Below are 13,063 nucleotides of genomic sequence, written 5' to 3'. Positions count from 1 at the left end.
TTGAATTTTGCTTCTAGAAATCTTTTAGATTTGGCCACGGGGGGCACTTTTATGGAAATAACTTTAGGAGAAGCTACTAAACTCCTAGATAATATCATGGTTAATTATTCTCAATGGCACACCGAAACATCTACTAATAAAAAGGTTCATGCGATAGAAGAGATTAATGTTTTGAGTGGAAAGATGGATGAACTTATGTAATTGTTTGCTAATAAGAGTGTTTCTTCTAATCATAATGATATGCCTTTGTCCACTTTGATTGAGAATAATAATGAATCTATGGATGTGAATTTTGTTGGTAGGAACAATTTTGGTAACAACGCGTATAGAGGAAATTTTAATTCTAGATTCCTCTAATAATTATGGTAATTCCTACAACAACTCTTATGGAAATTTTAATAAGCTTCCCTATGATTTTGTGACTAGTGTTAAAGAATTTATGAATTTGCAAAAGAATTTCAATGCTTTGATTGAAGAAAAATTGCTTAAGATTGATGAGTTAGCTAGGAACGTGGATAGAATTTCTCTTGATGTTGATTCTTTGAAACTTAGATCTATTACACCTAAGCATGATATCAATGAGTCTCTCAAAGCCATGAGAATTTCCATTGATGAGTGCAAAGAAAGAACCGCTAGGGTGCATGCTAAGAAAGATTGCTTTGTGAAAGCGTGTTCTTCTAGTTTTCATGATAATAATGATGAAGATCTAAAAGTGATTGGTGTCTCCCCTATTAAATCTTTGTTTGCCAATATGAATCTTGATAAAGATGGGACTGGATATGATTCAACTTTAGTTAAAAGGAGTCCCAATGATTCGGAGTTTTTAGATCTTGATGCAAAAATTAATAAAAGTGGGATTGAAGAAGTAAAAACTTTACATAGCAATGGACCCACTATTTTGGATTTCAAGTAATTTAATTATGATAATTGCTATTTGATAGATTATATTTCCTTGTTGCAATCCGTGCTAAATTCTCCTCATGCTTATGATCAAAATAAAGCCTTCACCAAACACGTAGTTGATCCTTTAATGCAATCCCATAAAGAAAAGCTTGAACTGGAAGTTTCTATCCCTAGAAAACTTTATGATGAGTGGGAGCCAAATATTAAAATTAAGATTAAAGATCATGAATGCTATGCTTTATGTGATTTCGGTGCTAGTGTTTCCACGATTCCAAAAACTTTGTGTGATGTGCTTGGTTACCGTGAATTTGATGATTGTTCTTTAAATTTGCATCTCACAGATTCCACCATTAAGAAACCTATGGGAAGTATTAATGGCGCTCTTATTGTTGCAAATAGGAATTATGTGCCCGTAGATTTCATTTTTCTTGATATAGATTGCAATCTTACATGTCCTATTATTCTTGGTAGACCTTTTCTTAGAACGGTTGGTGCAATTATTGACATGAAATAAGGAAATATTAAATTCCAATTTCCGTTAAGGAAAGGCATGGAACACTTTCCTAGAAATAAAATTAAACTACCTTATGAATCTATTATGAGAGCCACATATGGATTGCACACCAAAGATGACAATACCTAGATCTATTCTTGTTTTTATGCTTAGCTAGGGGCGTTAGACGATAGCACTTGTTGGGAGGAAACCCAATTTTATTTTTGTTCCTGTTTAGTAATAAATAAATAATTTATCCTATGTTATGATTGTGTTTTTTATGTTTTAATTAGTGTTTGTGCCAAGTAAAGCCTTTAGGATCTTCTTGGATGATTGTTATCTGATCTTGCTGAAAAAAACAAAAAGTATGCACTCACGAGAATAATTTTCATTTTTTTACCAGAGAGCGATAAAATACCAATTCCAACTGCATTAGATCAATATAAAAATTATTTAGGATATTCTAATTTCTCAGGATTTTTGGAGTTACATAAGTATTCGAAACCTACAGATTACTACGGACTGTTTTGTTTTTGACAGATTCTATTTTTCGTGTGTTGTTTGCTTATTTTGATGAATCTATGGCTAGTATCGGGGGGTATGAACCATAGAGAAGTTGGAATACAATAGGTTTAACACCAATATAAACAAAGAATGAGTTCATTACAGTACCTTAAAGTGGTGGTTTGTTTTCTTATACTAACGGAGCTCATGAGATTTTCTGTTGAGTATTGTGTTGTGAAGTTTTCCAGTTTTTGGGTAAAGATTTGATGGAATTTGGAACAAGGAGTGGCAAGAGCTTAAGCTTGGGGATGCCAAGGCACCCCAAGGTAAAATTCAAGGACAACCAAAAGCGTAAGCTTGGGGATGCCCCGGAAGGCATCCCCTCTTTCGTCTTCATCTATCGGTAACTTTACTTGAGGCTATATTTTTATTCACCACATGATATGTGTTTTTATTGGAGCGTCTTGTATGATTTGAGTCTTTGCTTTTTAGTTTACCACAATAATCCTTTCTGTACACACCTTTGGGAGAGACACACATGGATCGGAATTTATTAGAATACTCTATGTGCTTCACTTATATCTTTTGAGCTAGATAATTTTGCTCTAGTGTTTCACTTATATCTTTTTAGAGCACGGTGGTGGTTTTATTTTATATAAATTATTGATCTCTCATGCTTCACTTATATAATTTTGAGAGTCTTTTAGAACAACATGGTAATTTTCTTTGGTTATGAAATTAGTCCTAGTATGATAGGCATCCAAGATGGGTATAATAAAAACTTTCATATAAAGTGCATTGAATACTATGAGAAGTTTGATACTTCATGATTGTTTTGAGATATGAAGATGGTAATATTAGAGTCATGCTAGTTGAGTAGTTGTGAATTTGAGAGATACTTGTGTTAAAGTTTGTGATTCCCGTAGCATGCACGTATGGTGAACCGTTATGTGATGAAGTCGGAGCATGATTTATTTATTGATTGTCTTCCTCATGAGTGGCGGTCGGGGACGAGCGATGGTATTTTCCTACCAATCTATCCCCCTAGGAGCATGTGCGTAGTACTTTGTTTTGATAACTAATAAATTTTTGCAATAAGTATGTGAGTTATTTATGACTAATGTTGAGTCCATGGATTATATGCACTCTCACCCTTCCACCATTGCTAGCCTCTCTAGTATCGCGCAACTTCCGCCGGTACCATAAACCCACCATATACCTTCCTCAAAACAGCCACCATACCTACCTATTTTGGCATTTCCATAGCCATTTCGAGATATATTGCCATGCAACTTTCCACCGTTCTGTTTATTATGACACGCTTCATCATTGTCATATTGCTTTGCAGGATCATGTAGTCAACATCGTATTTGGGGCAAAGCCTCCGTTCATAATTCTTTCATACATGTCACTCTTGATTCATTGCATATCCCGGTACACCGCTGGAGGCATTCACATAGAGTCATATTTTGTTTTAAGTATAGAGTTGTAATTCTTGAGTTGTAAGTAAATAAAAGTGTGATGATCGTCATTATTAGAGCATTGTCCCATGTGAGGAAATGATGATGGAGACTATGATTCCCCCACAAGTCGGGATGAGATTCCGGACAAAAAAAAGAGGCCATAAAAAAGAAGAGAAAAAAGGCCCAAATAAAAAATGAGAGAAAAAGAGAGAAGGGGCAATGCTACTATCCTTTTTCCACACTTGTGCTTCAAAGTAGCACCATGATCTTCATGATAGAGAGTCTCCTATTTGGTCACTTTCATATACTAGCGGGAATTTTTCATTATAGAACTTGGCTTGTATATTCCAATGATGGGCTTCCTCAAAATTCCCTAGGTCTTCGTGGGCAAGCAAGTTGGATGCACACCCACTTAGTTTCTTTTGTTGAGCTTTCACACACTTATAGCTCTAGTGCATCAGTTGCATGGAAATCACTACTCACTCACATTGATATCTATTGATGGGCATCTCCATAGCCCGTTGATACGCCTAGTAGATGTGAGACTATCTTCTCGTTTTTGTCTTCTCCACAACCACCATTCTATTCCACCTATAGTGCTATGTCCATGGCTCATGCTCATGTATTGTGTGAAAGTTGAAAAAGTTTGAGAACATCAAAATTATGAAACAATTGCTTGGCTTGTCATCGGGGTTGTTCTTGATTTAAATATTTTGTGTGGTCAAGATAGAGCATAGCCAGACTATATGATCTTGTAGGGATAACTTTCTTTGGCCATGTTATTTTGAGAAGACACGATTGCTTTATTAGTATGCTTGAAGTATTATTATTTTTATGTCAATATTAAACTTTTGTCTTGAATATTTCAGATCTGAATATTCATGCCACAATAAAGAAAATTACATTGATAATTATGTTAGGTAGCATTCCACATCAAAAATTCTGTTTTTATCATTTACCTACTCGAGGACGAGCATGAATTAAGGTTGGGGATGCTTGATGCGTCTCCAACGTATCTATAATTTTTGATTGTTCCATGCTATTATATTATCTGTTTTGGATGTTTGATGGGCTTTAATATGCACTTTAATATTATTTTTGGGACTAACCTATTAACCGAAGGCCCAGTGCCAGTTGCTATTTTTTTTTGCCTATTTTAGTGTTTCACAGAAAAGGAATATCAAACGGAATCCAAACGGAATGAAACCTTCGCGAGGATCTTTTTTGGAACAAATGCAATCCAGGAGACTTGGAGTGGAGGTCAAGGAAGCAACGAGGCGGCCACGAGGTAGGGAGGCACGCCCAGGGGGCAAGGTGCGCCCCCACCCTCATGGGCCCCTCGTAGCTCCACCGACCTACTTCTTTCACCTATATATACTCTTATACCCTAAAAACATCCAGGGGAGCCACGAAACCACTTTTCCACCACCGCAACCTTCTGTACCCGTGAGATCCCATCTGGGGACCTTTTCTGGTGATCCGCCGGAGGGGGATTCGATCACGGAGGGCTTCTACATAAACACCATTGCCTCTCCGATGATGTGTGGGTAGTTTACACAGACCTTCGGGTCCATAGTTATTAGCTAGATGGCTTCTCCTGTCTCTTTGGATCTCAATACAAAGTTCTCCTCGATGTTCTTGGAGATCTATTCGATGTAATTCTTTTTGCAGTATGTTTGCCGAGATCATATGAATTGTGGGTTTATGATTAAGATTATCTATGAACAATATTTGATTCTTCTCTGAATACTTATATGCATGATTTTATATCTTTGCAAGTCTCTTCTAATTATCAGTTTGGTTTGGCCTACTAGATTGATCTTTCTTGCAATGGGAGAAGTGCTTAGCTTTGGGTTCAATCTTGCGGTGTCCTTTCCTAGTGACAGCAGGGGCAGCTAGGCACATATTTTATTGTTGCCATCGAGGATAAAAAGATGGGGTTTATATCATATTGCTTGAGTTTATCCCTCTACATCATGTCATCTTACCTAATGCGTTACTCTGTTCTTATGAACTTAATACTCTAGATGCATGCTAGATAGCGGTCGATGTGTGGAGTAATAGTAGTAGATGCAGAATCATTTCAGTCTACTAGACATGGACGTGATGCCTATATTCAATCTATACAACAAAAATACCAAAAATATTTGTCTTATTATCTCTATCAGATATCACTTTTGTAAGTGACCGTGAAGGGATTGGCAACCCCTTTATCGCGTTGGTTGCGATATTTCTTGTTTGTTTGTGCAGGTACTAGGCGACTTGCGTGTAGTCTCCTTCTAGATTGATACCGTGGTTCTCAAAAACTGAGGGAAATACTTACACTACTTTGCTGCATCACCCTTTCCTCTCCAAGGGAAAACCAAGGCATGCTCAAGAGGTAGAATGTACCGAGTCGCCCGTTTGGTGACACGGGAACGCTGCACACATCATTCGGGGTCGTAGTGGAAACCTCGGTCGGACTCTCTGCGGATGGAACCTGAATAGGAGATAAACCTGGACTAGGGACTTGTGTGGTTAGTCAGGTCGTGGCCGACACCCTCGCCAGGCTTCCACTTGAAGGTTGCCGAGATACATGACATGTACATGGCGGTAAGTGGCGAGAGCGTGTGTGAAGAAGTGCACCCCTGCAGGGTTAACATCGTCTATTCGAATACCCGCGTCCGCGGTGAAGGACTACTGGGTTGCTTATACAGTTCATAGACAAGTGAAAGTGGATACTCTAAAATGCGCAAGATAAGCGTGAGTGCTATGGATGGCATTCTCGTAGGGAGACGGGAGTGGATCCATAGTGGTGTATTCATTTGGTGAATATGTGGACTCGTGTGCGCCACCCCAAAAGAGTTACTTGCATACGTAGTTCAGGATAGCCACCGAGTCAAAGTTGGCTTGCTGCAGTCAAATTCCACCATCCCCTTTGTTGATACTGATGCATATGTAGCTAGTTCTGATGTAAGTCTTGCTGGATACATTTGTACTCACGTTTGCTTAATTTATGTTTTTGCAGAGAGACTTCAGTCTCACTAGTAGTTCCGCATGGACTTCAACGTTTAGCTTGTTACCTCAGCTACGATCTTGTATCCTTTGGAGGGTCTTGTAGATAGATAGGCTTACTAGCCTTCTCTCTTTTCAGATGTCCGTACTCAGACATTTTTATGCTTCTGCATGTGCTTGTTGCTTGTATGACTTGAATGCTGGGTCATCAAAACCATGTTTGTAATATCTGGCTCTTCCGAGCCTAATGAATAAATACTTTGAGTCATAGAGTTTTGTTGTGATGCCATGTTGCATTTGCATATATGGAGCATATTGTGTGTATGTTATTGGAATGCTTGGTATGTGTGGGATCCGACAACCTAGTTGTTTATTCTTGGTAGCCTCTCTTATGGGGAAATGTCTCCTAGTGCTTCCACTGAGCCATGGTAGCTTGCTACTGCTCCGGAACACTTAGGCTAGCTGGCATGTGTCCTTGTTCATTCCTGTGTATGTCCCTTCTAGAAATGTTACGCGTTCTTCCTTTATGTCCTTGTAGCTTGCTACGACTTGGGTTCACACGTTGATGACCAACACGCTCCTTGGTGGGTCATGTATGCATGTCCCTGTAAGTTAGTGCCACCTTGGGTTTACGACTAGACATGTCGGCCCGGGTTCTCTATCATATGGATGCTAGCGACACTATCATATACATGAGCCAAAAGGCGCTAATGGTCCCGGGCCAGGTAAGGTGGCACCCATGGGGATACCGTGCGTGAGGCCGCAAAGCGATATGATGTGTTACATGCTAGATTGGTGTGACTTAGGATCGGGGTCCTGACAGATGAATAATATGATGCAACCTCAATTCCATTTTTCTGTAGTTTTCTTTTATAAACCAAACTAGTGATAAAACAAGAAACTAAAAGACTCAATTGCAAGATCTAAAGATATACCTTCAAGCACCCACCTTCCCCGACAACGGCGCCAGAAAAGAGCTTGATGTCTACTATGCAACTTTATTCTTGTAGACACGTGTTGGGCCTCCAAGCGCAGAGTTTTGTAGGACGGTAGCAATTTCCCCTCAAGTGGATGACCTAAGGTTTATCAATCCGTGGGAGGCGTAGGATGAAGATGGTCTCTCTCAAACAACCCTGCAACCAAATAATAAAAAGTCTCTTGTGTCCCCAACACACCAAATACAATGGTAATTTGTATAGGTGTACTAGTCCGGCGAAGAGATGGTGATACAAGTGTAATATGGATAGTAGATATTGATTTTTGTAATACGAACAAAAAAACAGCAAGGTAGCAATTGATAAAACGGAGCACAAACGGTATTGCAATGCTTGAAAATGAGGCCTAGGGCCCGTACTTTCGCTAGTGCAATCTCTCAACAATGCTAATATAATTGGATCATATAGCCATACCTCAACGTGCGATGAAGAATCACTCCAAAGTTCCTATCTAGCGGAGAAGATAAGAGGAAATTGTTTGTAGCTATTCTTTCCGATCGATCTATCCAAGAGTTTCTACTAAAATAACACCAAGTTATTCTTTCCGATCGATCTATCAAGAGTTCGTACTAAAATAACACCAAAGCAAATTCAGATTCATAATACTCAATCCAACACAAAGAACCTCAAAGAGTGCCCCAAGATTTCTACCGGAGAAACAAAGACGAGAGCATGCATCAACCCCTATGCGTAGATTACCCCAATGTCACCTCAGGAATCCGTGAGTTGAGTGCCAAAACACATTTCAAGTGAATCAATATGGTACCCCATTGTCACCACGGGTATTCATAGCAAGACATACATCAAGTGCTCTCAAATCCATAAAAGTATTCAACCCAATAAAATGAAATCTCAAAGGGTAAACTCAATTCACAACAAGATAGAGAGAGGAGAACACCATATGATCCAACTATATTAACAAAGCCCGCGATACATCAAGATCGTGACATCTCAAGAACACGAGAGAGAGCAAGATTAAACACATAGCTACTGGTACAAACCCTCAGCACCGATGGTGGACTACTCCCTCCTCGACATGGTGGCCGCCAGGATGATGAAGATGGCCACCGGTGATGATTTTCCCCTCCGCCAGGGTGCCGAAACGGGGTCTAGATTGGTTTTTCATGGTTACAGAGGCTTGCGGCGACGGAACTTCCGATCTAGGGTTACCCCCGGGGGTTTTGGAATATTTGAGAATTTATAGGGCCAAGAGGCGGTGCGGGACGCCACCGAGGTGGGCACAACCCACCAGGGCGCGCCTAGGCCGCCCAGGCATGCCCTGGTGGGTTATGCCCCCCTCGGGGCACCCCTCTGGTACTTCCTTGGCCCATTGGTGGTCTTCTGGTCCAAAGAAAATCTCCAAATTGTTTTGCTGCATTTGGACTCCGTTTGGTATTGATTTTCTGCGATGTAAAAAACAAGCAAAAAACAACAACTGGCACTGGGCACTATGTCAATAGGTTAGTCCCAAATAATGATATAAAGTTGCTATAAAATGATTTTAAAACATCTAAGAATAATATAACAACATGAATACTTCATAAATTATAGATACGTTGGAGATGTATCACATCACAACATAACTCTACGACTCAAAGTATTTATTGAAGAGGCCTTGATGAGACATACATAACATGATATTACAAACATGGATCTCATGCCCAACAAACAAAGTCATACAAGCAACAAGCGGAAGCATAAACCTGTTTGAGTACACACAGCTGAAAAGAAAGAAGGCTAGGAAGCATGTCTATCTACAAGAACCTCCATAGGAGCCAGACCTCTGTCTGGGATTTCCAAGCTAATCGTCAAAGCTCAGGTGGAACTACTAGTGATACGAAAGTCTTCTTTGCAAAAACATAAATTAAGCAAACATGAGTACAAATGTACTCAGTAAGACGTACATCAGATCTAACTACTTATGCATCAGTATCAACAATGGGGTGGTGGAGTTTAACTGCAGCAAGCCAGCTTTAACTCAGTGGCTATCCTAAACTACAACTACCAGTAATTCCTTTGAGGTGAGAAAGCGCACACGAGTCCATATTCACGATATCAATACACCACAAGGGATCTGCTCCCATCTCCTTACAAGAAGGCCAACCATAGAATTCAAGCTTATCTTGCGCATTTTCGAGTATCCACTTCCAGTTATCTATGAACCATATAAGCTTTCCGAGTAGTCCATATCCGCGGACGCGACTATTCAAATAGATGACCATGCAGGGGTGTACTTCTTCACACACGCTCTCACCACTTACCACCATACACACATCACGTATCTCGAGAGCCTTCAAGCGGAAGCCCGGGGAGGGTGTCGGCCACAACCTGACTAACCATGCAAGACTCTAGTCCAGGTTTATCGCCTATCTGAGAACCGACCCGTAACGAAAGTCCGACCGAAGTTTACATCACGACCTCAAACGATGAGTACAGGGTTCCCAAGTCCACCTTGACGGATGGTACTGCGCTAGGTACACTGTGCCACAGTGCCTACCAAAACAATGCCTATCCCTCCGCTCAGCACTAAGTACAGCCCCCAGCACATCCTATAAACACCAAAAACTAGTTGCAAGTCCTTAACAGAGATCAAGGCGAAGTCAAGAGGGGTCGAGTTACCGGAACCTGGTGTGTGGTAGTAATTGTCTTGGATCACAAACACACAACTCATTTCCTAAGGACGGTTTCAATGAGACAACCCAACATGTACTCCTACATGCCCTCTCATAGCTACCTTTACCAAATCGTATTCACACACTTAGCTCTCAATAGTAGGACATGTTCACCACTATTCCAATCCACCCTAGATGAATCAGACTTGCCACAACTGTAAGCATAGTAGGCATAACAAGCAAGCATGAATGAGTGCGCACATCATGTGATGCAGAGCATCCTACGGACATCACCATGTCAAGAGTCCGTTTGGCAAGTGACACATGCGATCTCCACTTCACATACATAAAGGTGAATCATCTCCTTTACACGTGCTCACTTGACCCCTTCAAGGATGGTATCCTACTTGACATTCCTCTCGTGTGCATGCATATGTATTGCCGGAGCTTCACAGATGACGAGGAGGAGTGCAAGCGCCAAAGAACAACCACGCCATCCGCGAGGGAAGCATGGAAGAGAACACGGAAGAAATGAAGCTGCTACAAGTTCCAGCTCTCGGACGTCCGACGACCTCTGGACGACCGATGATCTCCGGGCGTCCGATGCCTGGAGACTCCCCCAGCCAGATCGACTATAGCATACGAAGACGCTACAGCGGCCGGATGACTGACGACCACCGGACGTCCGACAAATCCTAGCGCCTGGACGACTGACGCCGACCGGACGACCGGTGCCTCTAGTCCAGAGAGGAAAAGTCAGAAGTCCGACGCCCTCTGGACGTGCGGACCCGTGAGCGACCGAATGTCCGACCCCGACCGGACTCTGACACTGCCTGTGCGCAGCCGGGCCTTTGGCCTTGTATCCCTCTCCCACTTACCCCTTCGTGGCTTAGACTATAAATAGACCACCTCCACCTCCTTTCTAGGGTTATCAAAGGATTAGCTCATTTGAGAGATAGAGCTTTGCTCATCCACTTGGTTACTTCTCCATTGGAGTTCACGACCTCTTCGGAGAAGATCACCCAAGCGGATTCAAAACCCCTCATGGGAAGACCCTCTCAAGACCTCCTCACGGAGATGAACTTTACCTTGTATCTTTCGCTTTATTGTTCATGTACCTTGTGGATCTTGTGTGTTTGATTGTCTAGTGGATGTGTAATTGGACTTGTTCTTGAGTGTTCCTCTCATTTTCCCTCGTGTTTCCCCTCATGTTCTTCGTGGGATCCCCTCCATTTCGTGAAAGATTGGGCATATAGGGTTCTACCCTACATCATATGGTATGATGAGCCACGTTTATCAAGAATTTGGAGTCTTCCCACCATTTTCTAGCCTACTTTTGCTTGATTTCGTCCTAAATTTCGAAAATCCCCACCAAAAATAGCCCCAATTGTTTTGTGATTTGTTGGTTTGATGAAGTTTTGTTGATTTTGATCCATGGATTTGCTTGCTTTCGGGTGGATCTAGCTTTCCCCCATCTTTTCCCCCAATTTCATCTGCAAAATTCGCCCAATTTTGACCCTAAAATCCCCAATTTGCTCCCAAAATCGCGTCTTGGAACTCAAATCTTGTGTTGACCCCGATACACCGGACGTCTGACCTTCACCGGACAACCGGAACCCCTAACCCAAGCTGAAATCTCGGATTTCCAGACTTTCCAGACGTCTTTCCACCGGACATCCGACACTTACCGAACGTCCGGTCCCTGTAGATATCGACTTTGGCTGATTTTTGTTTCGGCCATAACTAATTCATCTGAACTCTGATTTTGACGTTCTTTAGCTCGTTTTGAAGCTCTTGACATCCCCCATACCACAAAAATACTTCCAACATCATTTGACTCCATCAAATATTTGGAACTTTGGCATCTTTGCCTAGGGCCTTAACCACATCATCCGCCTTGAATAAAACTCCTCCACAACCTAACCCGTTTTGTTCCCTATAGCATTAGTGGTTGCTTGAGTAGTGATTCGAGTCTTCTAAGGTGTTTCGGCTACTTAGGGATGGTTGTTTCTTCATCAACCACCACCATAACTTCCGCATAGGCGTGCCCACCATACACTTCCGCCACCTCATCATAACCAAATTTTGTTTGAACTTGTTTGAGTTGTGTGTTGTGTCTCCTAAGGTGTTTCGGCTACTTAGGGATGGTGACTACAACTCCGACACTGAGTATAGTCCACCACCATAACTCTCCACTTCTGCATTGCCTACTCCAAAATCCATCATTGCATTTCCGCAATCCCTTCGAGTTTCCACAAAACCACCACCGCTTTCCCGCAACCACCATTTGACATTTGAGATTTTGAGTTCACGGTTTTTCCTTTTCCTAAGGTGATTCAGCTAATTAGGGACGGGTCTACATCAAGAACACCGCCACTCATCATCACCACAGATGGTAACCTCTATATCACCTTAGTATCGTGGTATCCCTCCATTGTACATTCTCCTTGCAATTGCACTGATAACCCCTAGCCCATTTTGCGTTACTTGCCTATCGAGACTAGCCATTTGAGTATCACCAGCAACGTTACTTGTGCACATTAGTGATCATCAGTCCTCCCTTCCATTGCATACATACCATACCATATTGGTATCATCTTGGTATCATATCATCTCTTGTGTCATAAGATTGTTCCCGCATATACACAATTGCTATCTTGGTATGTGCATTTCACATAGTGGCCATACCAAAAGAAGAATAAGATTTAAAGCAAAGAGAAAAACAAAGAAGCTTGTAAGAAAGAGCCATAGCATCATATCATAGTGCATTACAATATATCATAAAGGTACCATACTCGATCATCTTATGCTAAAGCACCGGACCATACATACATAGCATACTTGGGATAGAAAGTTGATACATTTTGCATCTTATAGGTTGTGCACAAGTGTCGTATCCGCCTATTGAGCAATCGTGCTAGCGTCTCTCTTGAGTTGTGCAACACGAGTGTTTTCCATGGATTCCACATTTTGTGCTCATTCCTTGGTTGCACAACCCCATTTATCTATCTGTGTGTGTGTTTCCGCGTGCCATGTATTGCTATTGGTCTACTTGTTTCACTTCCGAATTTGTGAATCTCTTTTAACATTATTGACTCT

The sequence above is a fragment of the Triticum dicoccoides genome, chromosome 4A (assembly GCF_002162155.2).
Source record: "Triticum dicoccoides isolate Atlit2015 ecotype Zavitan chromosome 4A, WEW_v2.0, whole genome shotgun sequence".
NCBI lineage: Eukaryota > Viridiplantae > Streptophyta > Magnoliopsida > Poales > Poaceae > Triticum > Triticum dicoccoides.
The sequence above is the reverse complement of the archived record's forward strand: the minus strand, read 5'-3'. Positions refer to the sequence as shown.